General features: G+C 53.1%; 1 protein-coding gene across 2 annotated transcripts in view; it reads right to left on the minus strand.

The window, feature by feature from the left end:
- The window catches only part of ARRB1 (arrestin beta 1), a 78,177-nt gene that overhangs the window by 47,062 nt on the left and 14,605 nt on the right, over positions 1-16,510 (minus strand). The window lies entirely within an intron of this gene.

Raw genomic sequence — 16,510 nt, forward strand, 5'->3', positions numbered from 1 at the left:
TGATGTTAGTTAAGGATATGGAGATGGGGAGATAACCCTGCTTTATCTGGGTGGACCCAGTGTAATCACAAAGGTCCTTGTAAGCAGGAAGCAGGAGGGTCAGAGGGAGAAAAGGCAAGGTGAGGATGATCGAAGCAATGAGAGAAACTGGAAGATGCTGTGCTAATGGCTTTAAGATGGAGGATGGGGCCAGAAGCCAAGAAATGCAGGCAGCTTCCAGAAGCTAGAAAAGGCAAAAGAATGGATGCTCCCCTGGAACCTCCAGAAAGAATGCAGCCCTGCCAATCTGTGATAGGACTCTGACATCCAGAACTATAAGAGGATAAATGTATGTTGTATTAGGCCACTAAATTTATGATAATTTGTTACAGGAGCAAAAGAAGACTAACAAAATAGGTAACCCCATTCCCATTTTGCAGATGAGGAAACTGAGGCTCAGAGAAGGCACATAATGTTCTCAGGTTCTGCATGCTCCCCTCCATACCACACTGGCTTACTGGGCATCTCCATGAGCTCTTAAGGCTGGGAGCCCCCTGGCCAGGGCACCAAAGCTAGGGGAGAGTCTGAGGAGGAGGCGGAGGTCTGTCGCTTGTAGGGTGAAGACCAAGGACAGAGTAGGGATCTGGGGAAGGTAAAGCCCTGCCTGAAAGGGGCTGCATTGTGACTGGGGGCTTCTGGGGCCAGTGGCTGAGTCCTACCCTGCCCCAAACTGGGAAGCAGGCAGGCATGTGACACAGAGGAAGGGCCCTGGCTATAAAGCTGGGCTTGGAGAGCTGAGTGTCTTCAGCATTAACAGAGATGAGATGAAATCTCCCTATTATCTCTCTTTGATCTTGATAAAATCCTTGGGAGAAGGTTCCATATCCTTCTTCCTACATTACTGGTGTGAAAAAGGAGGTCCTAGGGTTTCGTGACTGGCCCAAGTTCTCACAGCAGCTAAGAGTAGAATCTGGGTATTCATAACGTCCCATATAACAAAAAGCATCAAACCGTGATGAGTGGCTTTGAATGCTGCGTGCCTGACATTGTGTTAACTATCATTGGCATTTTTCTCAGTCATGCCAGACACAGACTTGATCAAGTCCTTTCTCCGCCTCAAACCCCTTAACTGCTCCCCACAAGCCCTTCACAATCTGGCCCCTGCTCAGCCCTCCAACCCTTACTCCACCACACTCCCTCGCACCCCATATTTTGCAGTCACACTGTCGGTCAGTTCTCCGGAGCCATCAGACCTTTTCCCCTTCCCACAGGGCTCGGCACCCCTGCCCCCTCTGCTCCAGGCCCCTTGTGGTGGAGAAACCACGGGTCCTGGCCATTCCTGCTCCTCCGTGTGGGTAAGAGAGAGCGAGCAGGGCCAGGGGTCAGGATGACAGGCCTGGGAGGCTGGAGCTTAGAGGGCATGGGTAAGTCGGTATTATTCTACACAGTAAAAAAAGAGTAGCCTGAAGTGTGTGGCAGATGTCCCCCCTGGGGACAGGCCCTCCCAGAGACACAGACCATAGGCCACTGCAGCTGAAGGGGCCTCTAAGAATGGCGGGTCCTGTCCTTCAGGGCACAGAAAAGTCTGGACTTGACCCCAGTTTCACAGTGTGTCACTACGGGAGTAGGAGGCAAAGCTTTGGGGTCTGCCACTCACTAGCTGGGTGACCCTGGCCAAGGAGGGAGTCGTTCTGGTCCTCCCTTCTGAAACGGGAATGGCAGTGCCTTTCTCCCTGAATGCACGGGACGCGCCTGGTGCCGTGAAGACGGCGATAAATGAAAGTTGTGTTCACTACTGAGAGAGCGGGACCTGAACTCAGGGTGCCCATAGGGGAGCTCACTCCCTCTCTGTGACACAGCTGGGGGGTTTAATTTAGCCTGGGAGAGCACTGGAGAGGTGGGCACTCAGCTGTCTCCAAAGCCACTGCTTCTGGGCCCCCAGTGGTGGTCAGTCCTTGATCATCTCCAGAAGAGGGCTTGTCAGCCTCATCTGTCTTACAGTTTAAGAAAGGACTCGCCCAAGTGAGCTAGCTTAGGCTACAGGGGCTCCTAATTAAAAACCTGGGCTCCCCTGTGGTCCAGTAGTTGGGACTCCACATTGCCAATGCAGGGGGCATGCATTCAATTCCTGGTCAAGGAACTAGCATCCTACATGCCATGCAGCTGCGTCGAAAGATTAAAAAACAAAACAAACACCAAAACCAGGGATCCCACTTGCACACCAGCAGAGGGAAACAGGAATCAACTCTGTACCGAGCACTTCCTGCCAGTGGTGCTGTGGTGGGGCTTGTGTGTGCTCATCTCACTAGACCATCACCACAGCCCACCCAGAGGGGATTAGGAGGCCCATCTACTGAAGAGGAAGCAGAGGTTTCCAAAGGGAGAAGAACTTGGCCTGTGGCACCAGCCGGCAGAGCCACGTTCCTACTCTGCTCCAGGAGGCCTCTGGGCAAGGGTCCGTTTCTACTGCAAATTATTGCTGTTCTAGGGCCTTTGTGAAGGGAAGGGACCCAGACTGGGAGATGCGGCCCCACAGCAGCCTCCTGCTCCACCTGCGGCCTCTGTGGCCCATGCCCTCCCTCCAGCCCTCTCATCTCACCTCAGCTTCCCCAGAGACCTGTGGTTAAAAACTGTGAAAATACCACAACACTGTCCAGCCCCACACCAAGTTCACATCCAATCCAGCTCAGATTTTTGCTCATCTAACACTTCCTCAGCTTCCCAGGTGCTGTTAGTGGTAAAGAACCCGCCTGCCAATGCAGGAGACATAAGAGACATGGGTTTGATCCCTGGATCAGGAAGATCCCCTGGAGGAGGGCATGGCAACCCACTCCAGCATTCTTGATTAGAGAATCCCACGGACGGAGGACCCTGGTGGGCCACAGTGCATGGGGTCCAAAGAGTCAGACACAGCTGAAGCGACTTAGCACACATGCGCACGGAAAGCCTTCAGGGACCCCCAACTAGGGCAGATCCCCCCACTTAGCACCCCCAGAGCACTCTCACAGTGTTCATCTCTTGCTGTCTGTGTCCCTGCTCCAGACCGGAAGCCCCATTAAGCCAAAGACAGTGTACGGCATCTCCAGAGGTGCGGGCCACGTGGCCTCTGGAAGCTACCCCATACTGGCCTGGGCCAGGCCTCATGCCAACGGCTGAACCCACGCGTCACATTTAATCCTCACCATCACTCTAGGCAATGGAGATTATCACTCCCCTGTACAGACGAGGACAGTGAGGCTCAAGGAGGAAGTGACTTCCCCGAGGACACCCAGCTAAACTGGAACATGCTGGGACCAGTTTAATAATCTGTGGTCCAAGTGCAAAATGAAAACGCAGGGCCCCTTGTTCAGACTTCAAGACAGAGACAGAAGAGCATTAAACCAATCAGAGGTCCTCCTGAGTTCAGGCCCCTGAGTGAAGGCACAGGTTACACGCCCCTGAAGCTGGCCCCTCGGGCACCCACGTGCTCTGACTCCAGGCCCAAAGCCAGGCTCCTCCCACTGAAAGGCCCTTGGGCATCAGACAGTGGTTCTCCCACTCAAACATACATCAGAATCACCTGGGAAGCTTGTTGAAAACCAGCTTGCTGAGCTCCCCCACCAGCATTCCCATCCAGTAGGTGAGAGGTGGGCCTGGGAATCTGCATTTCTAACCACTGCCTTTCTAGAGGTGATGTTGCCAAAGCTGGTGCTGTGGCCTGAGCGCAAAACCACTACCCTAAGGAATGCATACGTAACTGGGGCGTTTTGAATCCAGGGCCTCCAGGAAGGAGAGGTTTCAGGTGAGTTATCAGGGCTGAGGGTGTCCAGTATCCTTCAAATCATTCTCAGGCCTCAGTCTAAAAGCCCGGCTCTGCTAAGAAGGAGAGAAGGATGGGGAGGACAGGGAGAAGCAAGGAGGAAAAAAGGAAAGCTTTCCACAGGTTACTTTGTTAATTGTTGTAACAGTCTTGAGAGGTAGCATCTATTATCTTTATTGTAGAGGAAACCGCAGCATAAAGAAATCAACAATTTGCCCAGGGTCATAGCCAGGAAGTTACGGACACCATGACTAAACTTAGTTCTAGCTTACATGTTGTCACAAAGCCTGCTTCAATCAGCTGGCCCTGATGGGTTCTAATTTCATGACCAACTCGGCCCAGGGGAGCAGAGCCAGTAGCCTTGGGTTAGATTCATACAGTCCCAATCCGCGAATAACTCTGACAAGCCCTGACAACCCCCCAGGGCCCTCCACACATGGTGCCCTTCAAGGCCAGGCCTAAAGCACAGACCTGGGACCCAGCTGAAGGGGCCAACTTCTGATAGCATTTCAGCAGGTCAGGGTGCCCACTCCCAGACTGGAGGTTCCTCCCATATCCAGGCCCTTATCCGCAGCCTCCTCTCTGGTCACTTACTCACACTCTAAGCCCTAGATCACACACCACCTGTCCTAGGATTTGCACAGGCTGTGTTCCTTCTTCCTGGAATGCCCTGCCTGTGTGTCCAACTCCTATCCATCCTTCAAAACCCCAGGTCAGCTCTGCCTCCTCTGAGAAGTCCTCCCTAAGCACCATTATGCCACCTTCTGCTTCCCTAGCTGCTCTCCAACCATTCATTCTATAAATATTTACTGAGCATCTGCCCTGCTGCAGGCACAGTGCAACGTGCTGGCGAGGCAAAGGCCAGACCAAGCTCCATCAGGTCAGGGTACAGGTCTGCTTTACCCCATGAGCCTCCGCAAGGAGGGCAGACAGGGCAGGGGGTGGGTGAGCAGAGAGGGTTCTCCAGGGAGTGACGTTAGCTTAGCCAGAGATTTGAAAAGGTGAGGATATGAGAAGTAGTACAAACTCTACACTCCAGGCCCCTGCCAAGTTGTGGGGAGCAGCTCCCCAATGCCCTTGGCAAAGACCACAAAACTACTACCAAATGAACATAAGACATGCCATGTACCTCTGTGCCAAGGGTCTGTGCTGGCTGTGGGTTCCCCAGGAAATCAAGGCCCAGAGGGGGAAGGGATGAACCCCAAACAGGAGGCAGCCCTGAGTGGGCCCCTCTGCCGCCTCCACCAGGAGGTGTGGGCTTTCAACAGTGGATGGAGGAGGAGGCAAGGGTGCCCTCCCTCTGATGTCCTTGCCCTGTGGACCCCTCCTCTGGGGGCGGAAGGTATTAAGGGCACACTCTGGAAAGCCACAGCCCACAGAAGCCCCAGGCAGGAGAGGGATGGCTGCGGCCTGCCCAGGGAGGGGAGAGGCTGGAGTGGAGCCAGGCTGGCAGAGGAAACATCTTGAGAGGCAGGAGGGAGGAAGGGAGGAGGAATGAGAAAGGAGGAAAGAGCCAGACATGCAAACACCTCCGCCTCCTCTTTCCAACCAAAACAGAATCCCCAGCAGACTGAGACCTGTGGGGAAGGAGACAAGAAACGAAGCTGTGGCCTCAGAGGGGCGGGTGGCTGGGAAGGCGCCCAGGGGCTGGAGCCTCTGGAAGTTCAGTAGCCCTGCCAGGCATGGGGTAGGGGCAGGGGAAGCCCCCTCCATCACCAGAGCCCACCCAGCTCTGTGCCACAGGAGCCGAGGCTCAGGGAGGAAGGGGATGGGGACTCGACCTGGTCACTCCTATTGCTCCTTCAAGGCCCACTCAGGTACCAACTTTTCCCAAAGCCCCTGGGCCCCACCCCTGGGCTGGGCTGGGCTCTAACCGCAGACAGAACACAAACTCAGAAAGTACTGTGCTGCGAAACTGATCTGATGGGGGAGTCCAGGCCCAGTCCTTAGAAAGCCCACAGCCTGGTGGGAAACCCAGGGAATTAATTCAAAGGAGGGAACAGTCCCAGGCCACGGGGCGGCTCTGGACTCCCAGACAACCAGGGCCTGGCAAGCACCTGGAGCCAGTCCACAGAACCTAAGGGAGGTCTTTTCCTCTAATAGGACACACGGCTGGGATGGGAGTCAGGACGGAGGAAGAGGGAGGCATCATCTCTAACACACAGCACCACGACGCGCGCGTACACACACACACACACACACACACACACACACACGCTCAGTGCCAAGAGCTGAGGGGTTTCCAGGGACCCGGGCTCTGGGCCTTGGACAAATCAATCCCCTGATGTTTCCAGGTCTCTCCACTCCCTCACTTGTACCATGGGGGCTCCTGTCCCCCACCCCTTCCTCCCTGGGAAGGACAGACCTCCAAGTAGGTGAGGACTGAGGCCTCTGGTATGGCTTCAGCACTTGGGAGAGAACCTCACGCCCACCCCACCCCTGCTGGCACCCTCCTTCCTCGGGCCTCCACCCGTGGTACAGAGCCTGGGAGACAGAGGCTGCAGACAGAAGAGGAGGCGCCCTGGCGCCCAAGGGGGAGAGTGGCCCCAGAGCAGATCCACCTTCTGTCTGGGGGCCCTCCTCTCCTTCCTCTCTCTCTGCTGGAGGAAAGCCCCGCCTCCCCACACATCCTCACCAGCATTGAGATGACCTTCGTCTGGGTTTCCCCTCATCTGACTGACTCTAAGCTGCTGGAATGCAGGGGTTTTCTTTCATTCATGTTTTTTTAATTTTTTTTTTTTTTTTGGCCACACTGAACAGCACGTGGAGTCTCCGGTTCCTAACGAGTGATTAAACCAGAGCCCCCTGCATTGGAAGAAGGGGTCTTAACCACTGGGCCACCAGGGCAGTCCCTCATTCACTTTTTTACCACAGTGAACTAATCCGCCTCAGTTGAAACCTTCACTCACTAGAGGACATCAGTCAAACAACACCCCCCTCCCTCAGCCTATTTCCTCTTTTAAGAAGAGGGAACAACAATAGGGCTTATCCCATAGGATTGTTCTGAGGAATAAGTGTGCTTAGTGCCTGCTGCCCAGTAATATATATTTTGTTGTTGTTGTTAAGTTGCTCAGTCGTGTCTGACTCTTTTGCAATCCCATGGACTGTAGCCCACCAGGCTCCTCTGTCCCTGGGATTTCCCAGACAAGAATACTGGAATGGGTTGCCATTTCCTTCTCCAGGGGATCTTCCCCACCCAGGGATTGAACCAACCCACATCTCCTACACTACAGGTGAATTCTTTACCACTGAGCCACCAGGGAAGCCCTAATACATGTCAGCTCTCATTATTAATAATCGTAATCCACAAATATTCATCAGATGCCTGTTGTGTGTCAGATGCTACTGGCCACAGTGACTAGGGCAGATCCACGCAACGGCCCCCGCCTGTATGAAGTTTCCCTTTGGTGGGAAAGGCAGCGGGGCCTTGTGTTGCCCAACTCTGGGAGGGTGTATGGCACAGACCATAGTGCCTACGGCATCCCCTGTACGTGTGCAACACAACAGCCCTGCAAGAAAGACAGCAAAAGGGAGCCAATAGTACACAGTGACTCTCGGGCTACATGCTGTCAGGGGCAGGGCTCCACCAGTGTAGAATGCATGACCCATCAGCCTGAGAAAGTCAAGGCTTCCCCAGCAAGTGACAGGTGAGTTAGGAGCTGAAAAAGAAGCAGTGGTGTAATTCTGGAGGGGGCCAGGGTGGGATGCTGCACTGAACCAAAATGAAACAGAACCTTCAGTGGGAAGGCTCTGGGGGAGGAAGGCGCTGAGGGAGACCGGTAGGTGAGGCCAGCAGGGGCAGGGCAGCAGGGTCCAGTCACCAGGTGGCCTGGTCAGGAGGTGGATTTCACTGTCACAGTGATCAGACGGCGGCAGGGTTTCAGTGAGGAACAGACACGAGGCAGCTGTACTTTAATGAGCTTGCTTCGGCCACTGGCTGGAGACTGGAGGGCAGAGAGGCCATAACACACACAGGGAGACTAGCGAAGGGGCGGAATTAATAAGGAGGCTGCCCCAGGTTCAGGTCCCGGATCTGCCATTTATTTGCTAGAAGAGAGATCACAACAGCATCTGCTTCCTTGGGTTGTTGTGAGGATTAAGTATTTTTAATATACCTTTTGGCCATGCAGTACATAAGATCTTAGTTCCATAACCAGGGATTGAACTGGAGTTCCCTGCCTTGGAAAGAGGCGTCTTAACCACTGGAACACCAAGAAGGTCCCTGTTGTGAGGATGACACAAGCGATTTCATGTGTGTAAAGAGCTTAGGACAATATAGGACAATACCTGGCTCATGGAGAGTGTGGTGCGCTTAGTTGATATTATTCATCCAGGTGAAAAATGAAGGTGGCCTAGATTAGAAAGGCAGCCATGAAAGAGAAAGAGTGGGACAAGGCCAGACGCCAGATCACCAGGTCTCGCTGGAAGTACCCAGCGGCCACAGCCCCACGCCAGCTGCAACCACAGGAGAGGCCCTGAGCTGGAACTGGCCAGCTGAACTCCCCCCATGTTCGTGACCCATGGAAACCGGGAGATAAAGAGATGAATGTTGTTGCTTGAGCTACTAAGTTATCGGGTGATTGGTTATGTAGCTAAAGATAAATGGAACACCTCATGTTGAGAGTTACCTAGAAGGAAACTCCTTTCCCCCAGAGGGAAGAAGGTGGCGCTTATGGGCAGGAAGGGAGGAGGTGGTGGCGTGAGCCTGGGACCTCTGCAGCCTCCAGCATTCTGCCCTCCAGAAGCGGTCGGATGACTTTAAAGCTAATCATTCCGACATTATTTACATAGCAAAAAACCGGAAATAACGTAAATACCAAATAAGGGGATGGTTCAATAAACTGCTGAGCAGTCACATGAGGAACTCTTATGTGTCATTAGCAAACACGGATATTAGGATAAATTAATGACACGGGAAACGCTGAAGGAAAAAAGCAGTAATCCAAATGTCATACACAGCTTAAGCGCAACTGTGTCTGAACACAGGACACATACACACGAGGACACATATACACATAATAGCAAGGATCGCAAAGACCAAAAAAAAACTGTTTCGTAAAGTTCTAAGTCACGAGATTATGGATGATTGCTATCTTCTTGTCCAAATGTGAAGCATTTTGTGTTTTTAAAATAATTACCGAACGATAAATGTCAGCTCTTTTAAATGACCCCTCAAAACTCTGGTCATTCCCGTCTCTAGGATGACAGCCTGGTGAGGCTGGTGAGGGTAAGGATTGTCACCTGCTTTGGTCATGCTGGTGTCCCAGTGTTAGAACAGTGCCAGGGACGTGGCAGGCACTCAGCCAGCATTTGCTGAATGAGGGAATGAATGAATGGCACATATCAGAGGCAAGGCATCCCGGTGAGTACAAAGCAGACTCTCTCATCGGCCCTCGGGCAGGAACCAGGTCCCACCCCACTCTGTCCCCAGGGTTCAGCACAGGGCCTGGCACAGAGCAAAGACAGATGAATGAGCGAAGGGCTGAATAAAATGAATGTTCTGGCAAAGAAACCCTCCCTGATCACAGTGTGCCGAGCTCTCCAGGGCCGGGAACCGTGTCTATGAGAATGAGATGCCTGTGTCTTTGAGAAATAAGGGGAATACGAATACATCGGGGCTTTCCAAGACCCAGAGAGCCTGGCTTGGCCTGACTCTGCCCCTCCCCTCCTCTCCTTGTTCAGCTGCCTGCTTGGTACCTCCTTCCACCACCAGGGGGGCAGTTCTGGAAGGCCCAATTCATGTTACTCAAGACATAGCTTTGTTTTTAAAAGGAAACTGAGACAGCAAGCTCCTTCCTGGAAGGACTTTTCTGCCCTTCTGCCCTGAGACAACCTCAGTGACAAGCATCTGGGAAGGGAAACCAACGGTGGAGACCAAGCTGGGATGGGGGGCGGAGGGCAGGTGGCTGGAGAGCGAGGGATGGGCGGGTGTGGATCCAGGTGTTGGAGGATGAGAAAGGGGAACAAGCACTCAGCAAGACTTTGCTGGGGGTGAATGGGAGTGCAAGTGGCCAGGTGACTCTGTGTGTGTGTGTGTGTGTGTGTGTGTGTGTTGGTTGTCCCAGTGAGGGGGTAAGGCATATGACCGTGCAGAGGTCAGTGGAAGGGGTGGAAGGAGGTACCAAGACTGTGCCATAGACTGGAGGTGCCATAGACTATGGATGGCAACAGAAGAGGTGCCCACAGGGTGGCAGCAAGAATCAGACAGTTTGAGTCTAGGAGAGCTGTGGTCAGACTCTGCCTGAGTGATTACTGGGGGGTGGGGAATACTGATGGGGGCTGGTCATACCCAAAAGCGGGCAGGAGCCCAGTCCGTGAAGGCTAGAGCTCAGGAAGGACCACCTGTCCCCCCACTCCCTGCCAACCCCTACTGCCCCAGATGCCAGCCCAAAAAAAGACTGTCTACTTTTTATAAATTAAATCTCAGCAGATGTGACACCTTAGACCCATCCCAAACACAGGCTGGTGAACCATGTGACTCAGAGGTCTGGAGGCCACAAGAGGCTGAGAGGAACCCCAGGGCACGGCCAGCTTGCCCTCCTCCTTGACAGGTAGAGAAACTGAGGCCCCGGAAAGCCCTCCCTCCAAGTCCAAGGCGTGAGCCCCCAAACCCAGGGGGAGTTTTCAGGAGGAGACCTGTCTGATCCCAGGGGAGACAGTGCCTGCTCAGGCAGCTCCAGAGAAGCGGGAAGTGATAAACAATTTTCATTAACAGCTGAAGCTGCAGGCACGGCTGGACATGAGGGAGCTCCTCAGAGCTGACCCTGAGTCACGTTCACAGCTGTGTCCCCAGAATGCAGCCCGGGGGCCTGGCTCAGCAGGGGTGCTCAGTAAATGAACAAATAAATAAAAATGTGAATGAGCCATAATAAATGTAGCTAACACTTATGCAGATCTTACTTTGTGCCAAGCACTATTCTAAGCATTTCACAAATATTAACTAGTTTAATCCTCAAGAAAACTGTTAAGCTTTCCATCATAAAAGATTTCAGTTCAGTTCAGTGGCTCAGTCGTGTCCAACTCTTTGCGATCCCATGGACTGCAGCACACCAGGATTCCCTGTCCATCACCAACTCCCAAAGTTTGCTCAAACTCATGTCCATCAAGTCAGTGATGCCATCCAACCATCTCATCCTCTGTCGTCCCCTTCTCCTCCTGCCTTCAATCTTTCCCAGCATCAGGGTCTTTTCCAATGAGTCAGTTCCTCTCATCAAGTGGCCAAAGTATTGGAGCTTCAGCTTCAGCATCAGTCCTTCCAATGAATATTCAGGACTGATCATAAAAGATTTAGATTGCCATAATAAAAACTTAATGATTCCCATTTTCCAGATAGGGGAGACTGAAACAAAGAGGGGTTGAATAACCAGCCCAAGGACACATCTTAGCCCCCAACCATTCTTATTCTGGAACCCTTGGTCCTAATCAGGCTCCCAAAGTGCCACCCACTGGACACCTTTTCCCTGTCACAGCCCCTCCCTCTACCCATCCTTTCTCCAGCAGCCTCACCCCCGAACACCCGTATCTCATCTCCAGGGCCTCCTCCTCACAATGCTGCTTTTATTATTAGCAATTAAAACAATAATTTATTGAGGTGAAATTCACATAACAAAATTTACCAGCTTGAAGTCAACAATTAGCAGTATTTACTGCAGTCACAACGCTGTGCAGAACTACCACCTCTACTCCAGATCCAAAACATTTCCATCCCTCCACACTAAAACTCATCACTCCCAAGTGGTTTCTTCTCCCAGCCGCCCCTCCTCCCAGGCCCCAGCAACCAGCCCTGGCTTTCTGGGTCTATGGACGAATTCATTCTGGACATTTCATATAAATGAAATCACACGGTATGTGACCTTTGTGTCTGGCTTCTTTCACGTGACACAGTGTTTCTAAGGTTCATGTTGCAGCATGCATCAGTACTTCATTCCTTGACTGAATGATGCTCCATGCTATAAACAGACCTCAATTTGTTTACCCACGCATACACTGATGAACGTTAGGGCCACTGGTTTCCACTTTTTGTCCACTGTGAATAGTCACTTGCTGCCTTTTGATCCTCAACACAGCCCTGAGGGTGAGGACTATCATCTCACCTCGGTTCCCAGAAGGTCCATTCCTGGGAGACACAGTGCCGTGGACTGAAGCCCCCTGCCTCCCAGACCACAGTGTCCTTCCTACGTGTCCCATCAGCCGGTCACTTCTCCCCCAGGTCACATGTTTCCTGGGCATCAGTTACCACACGCCAGGCTCTGGGCCAGGATCGGGAAACACGCAGTGGATGGCTCAGCCTGGGCCCCAGTCTCCAGCGTGACCTGAAGCCAAGGGGTTCCAGGATCCAGGCACACCATATCCAGAACGGGTACCTTTTCCTCCCTGGTCTCAGCTCTCCTCTCTGCAAAGACAGAAGACGGCCCCCAGCGGAAGGCTCCAGAGAGCTGCATGGTGGGGCTGTGGAGGGGAGCAGGAACTGCTGGGCTGGAAGAGGGGCCTTTAGAAAACACAGTACTCACAGTCCCTCCGTGGGGCAGGGCCGGGGGATCAGGAGAGCAAGGAAGGTTTCCCCTGCCAATCAGCCATTTCCCTCTCAGACATAAAAGAGGGACCCTGCTATTCCTGGAGATAAATCTTTTCTGAGGTTTCTCAGCTCAAAGGCAGGGGGCCAAGGTTCTGGGATTCCACATTCCAGGTTGGGATAAGGAGGCTGACCTTAGAGCCTACTTACATTGGAGCCATCTCTTGGCATAAGATGAGGCGGTTATGACCACTAGAGACTCAGAGAGGCCGCCCCCTTCCTAGCCCTCCAAGAAACCTCCTTCAGCCAAAGCTGGTCTGTTAATGGACATCCTGAGGGAGTTTCCAGCATTCACTGGGCACCAACAGTCTCAGCCCAGTCACTAAGAGTCACCACCGCCTCCTCACGCCCCCTTCACGTGCGACAGGGGCCAACACATACACAATGAATGAATGACCAACGATCAGATGAATGTTCACTCTCTTAGTGAGTTCCCACTGTTTGTCCTCTCGTCTCTAGTCTATTGCTCTTCACAGCTGCTGTGGGAACCCTCAGATCCTGCCCCTCCTGCACGCTGTGTGTCCTTGGTCAAATCCCTTAATTTACATGAGCCTCAATTTCTTCCATATTTCTTCATCTACAAACAGGGACTCTACTTGTGGGGTACTGAAGAAGATTAAAAGAGAAGGCAGAGGCCCAGCACCTGAAAGGCTAAGATGGGGGCCCAGGAAAAGTTGTTGAAGGAAAGCTGTTTCTCTTTGGCCCCACCCCCCACCCCATCCCAGCCGTCCCAACCCTAATCCTCTAACCGTTCTGTGCTCCTGAGTCTGAAGAAGGAGCCTAGCCCCTGGGCTGGCCCCTGGCTGGATGTAAATGTTTATGCCAAGCCCAGCCTCCCAGGGACAAGTTATTTGCTCGGCTCGTAATTAATTGCAGAAGGCCCAGTTGGGTAATAAACTCTGCTGGGGAAACATAAACAGTTTGCACAGAGTTCCAAATCCATTGTGAGACCAGTGCAGAGGGTCTGCGAGGAATGGAATGTTCTCCCCAGTCACCTCCCAGCCAGAGGCGGTAAGGTCACTGAAGGTCAGAAATGCGAGGACCCTTGGAGATCATTTTAAAAATAGGAGCTGATGTGATGGAGTCCTTACCTTGCTCCAGGCCCAGCTGATCACTTGATTATCTGGGACCACCATTATGCCCACATTAGAGATGAGGAAATTGAATCTGAAAGAAGCAGGAAGACTTGCCCCAGCTGGAAAGGGGTTGGGCTGGGAGGGATACCAAGCCTGAGCTCAGAGAAGGGAAAGAAAAGGACAGCCAACAAAAGCGTATGCGTGTCCCCTGTGCCAGGCATGGGACCTGGGGACACAGCTCCTGTGGCCCTTGCATTCCAGTGGAGAGAGATGGATCTTAAAGGCTGACCAAAGACTGATTTGATTACATGAGTGCTAAGTGCTTGGAAGAAAAGAAAACAAAGCGGCCAGCGCAGAGGATTCCAGCAAGTTACAAGCAGCCGCTCAAGCTCTGCAGAGCAGATTCCACACAGTAGGCCTCGGCAGGAGCGCACAGTGGGTGTGCACTGAGTTAGGGTTAAAACTTAGTCCTCTTTTCTTGGGGCCAGTGCAGCTTCTCGCCAACCAATTCAAAGTGCGTTGAAGGTGCTGTGCCAGGGCTGGAGCATAAAGGTGGATGAACTAAACACAACAGATGCCCCCAGGGAGTTCGAAGCCCAACTGAGGGCACTCTCCAAAGGGTAAAGGATGGAGTGCGAGACAGGATGATGAGGTTCACGGGGCAGAAGAGAGGGACAATCGGCATATACTGAGCACCTACTGTGTGCCAGGCACTGTGCTTAGCCTATATTATCTCCTTTAGGCCTTACAGCAACCCTGGGGTGTTGGGGAGGATATTATCACCTCCATTTGGGCAGAGGGAGGGGGAAGCATCATGGTTTGCCTCTTACAGGATCTTAGTTCCCCTGACCAGGGATGCAAGTGCCAAGCCCCAACCAGCAGACTGTGAGGAAATTCCCTTATCAACCCTATTTTGAAGATGAGAAAAACTGAGGTTCATAAAAATTATATATAACTGTCTCAAGGTCACAGACATAACACGCAGTAAGGGTGGGATGTGAAACCTGACCTGACACCAAAACCCATGTTCTTACCTCATAGCTCCCGCCTGAGCTCCTCCCTCCCCCACTCCCTGAAAGGGGCACTGATGTTGGAAGTCGGAAGGGACAGGATGCAACCACCACTCAGCCAGCTTTCCCTAAATCTGCAGAGGGAAGCAACGCACCCTGCCGGCTTACCTTCCTTTCTGAGCAAGAAAGGTCAGGTTAGCCCACACAGGCAGCTTTGCTCAGGCACAAACTCAGCTAGGCTCCTCACCACCACCAACCACCACCCCTCCACCTGTGGGAAAGGACAGTCCAGACTTCCACCCTGCACCTCCCACACAAAAGGGCCACTCAGTTGACAAAGAGAGCTGTAGTTCATAGATTATGAACCCTTTCCCCGCTCTTAGCTCATCTGACCAGCACCCCCTGCCCCGCATCGTACAGTGCAGGTGAATCTGACAGCTAGCAACGCTATCCCAACAGAAGGGGTGGGCTCCCTGCATCATGTCCATCCAGCTTCTGCCAACATTTACTGAGCTCCCATGACAACCTTTCCGCAGCCTTTTCTGGTAGGAGCTATGCCCATTTCACAGATGAGTAAGGTTGAGGGCAGAGAGACCTTTCCAGTCTGTTACTGACACAGCAAGCAAGAGCTATGAGCTTGTTGTTGTTGTTGTTGTTCAGGTGCTAAGTCATGTCCGACTCTCCGCAAAGCCTGGGTGCACGGCAGCACACCAGGCTCCTCTGTCCTCCACTGTCTCCCAGAGTTTGCTCAAATTCATGTCCATTGAGTCGGTGATGCTATCTAACCATCTCATCCTCTGCTGCCCCCTTCTCCTTCTCCAGCTTGGCCTGGCCCAGAACTGGCTCTCCCAGATGTCTTTCAGGTCCTGCCTCAGCAGAGAGGGCTCTAAGTGATGACCAAGTCCACAGTGGGATGAGAACTCCCTGAGGACGTGCAGCGACGTGACGCCAACCTCCTGGCACAAAGGACTCGTGGCCAGAGCAGGGGCAGATCCAGGCTTGAAAGGGACTGAAGCTCATGTAGTTTGGAAGCTCTCTTATAAAAAACAAAAATATCTTCTTCCTTGTGCACATTTCTCAAGCCCTCTGAGCCCGTGGACACATTGCTGGGCCTTGGAAACGGCCCTGGAGCGTGAAGGCCTGAAGTTGAAGCGGCACCAGCCTCACGGTGAATCCGCCTCTGGGCTGGAGGAAGGGCCCAGAGGCGATCTGAGCACAACCCGCCTTCACAAAGGCCCTGCCTCCAGCCCAACAGACAGACGAGGCTCCGGAACATTCCTTCTTCTTGTCCCGCGTCCTGCTGCTACTAAACCCTGCCACATCTGTCTAGCCTTCTCTCTCTTGCCATGGTTTCAGAAGAAGCAGAGCCACCCGAGCACAGGGCCTGGCACGGGGTTTGTGTGGTCACACGGACAGCAGTGCCAAGGCGCACCCCAGAGGGTCCCTCTACGCCTGGTGGGAAGGGCCTGCCTCCACCTGCAGCTGGAACCCCGGGGCCAGCAGGAGCAGCTCTTCTGAGACCCCCTCCTCCCCAAATATTTAAAGGCTATGACATGGCTGACAAGTGTTCCCACCTCCTACATCCCACTGGGCCCACACGGCAGTCCTGCGAGTTATACAGAGCAAGTTTTATCGTCCCCATTTATAGATGTGGACAACCAACAACACTAGTTATGCACACACTGGGCTCCCCAGGTGGTTAAGAACCCACCTGCCAATGCAGGAGACACAAGGGACACGAGTTTGATCCCTGGGTCAGGAAGGTTCCGTAGAGGAGGGCATGGCAACCCACTCCAGTATCCTTGCCTGGAGAACTGCATGGACAGAGGAGCCTGGCGGGCTAGTCCATAGGGTCTCGACGAGTCAGACACGACTGAAGCATCTAAGCACAGCCCAGCACATGCACATAGTGTTAGACACACCACAGAGACTTCCTCAAGCAATGCCCCTCAAACGCCCCGGCAGGAGGGGCTGCCTCCCCAAGGAACAGGTAGGGAAACGGAGGCCCCACTCTCTCTGGGCCTGAGCTGGCGAATGGGGCTGCAGCCCTGCTCTCCCACCTCTGGGCCCAGGC

Source organism: Bos javanicus, chromosome 15 (assembly GCF_032452875.1).
Source record: "Bos javanicus breed banteng chromosome 15, ARS-OSU_banteng_1.0, whole genome shotgun sequence".
Classification (NCBI taxonomy): Eukaryota; Metazoa; Chordata; class Mammalia; order Artiodactyla; family Bovidae; genus Bos; species Bos javanicus.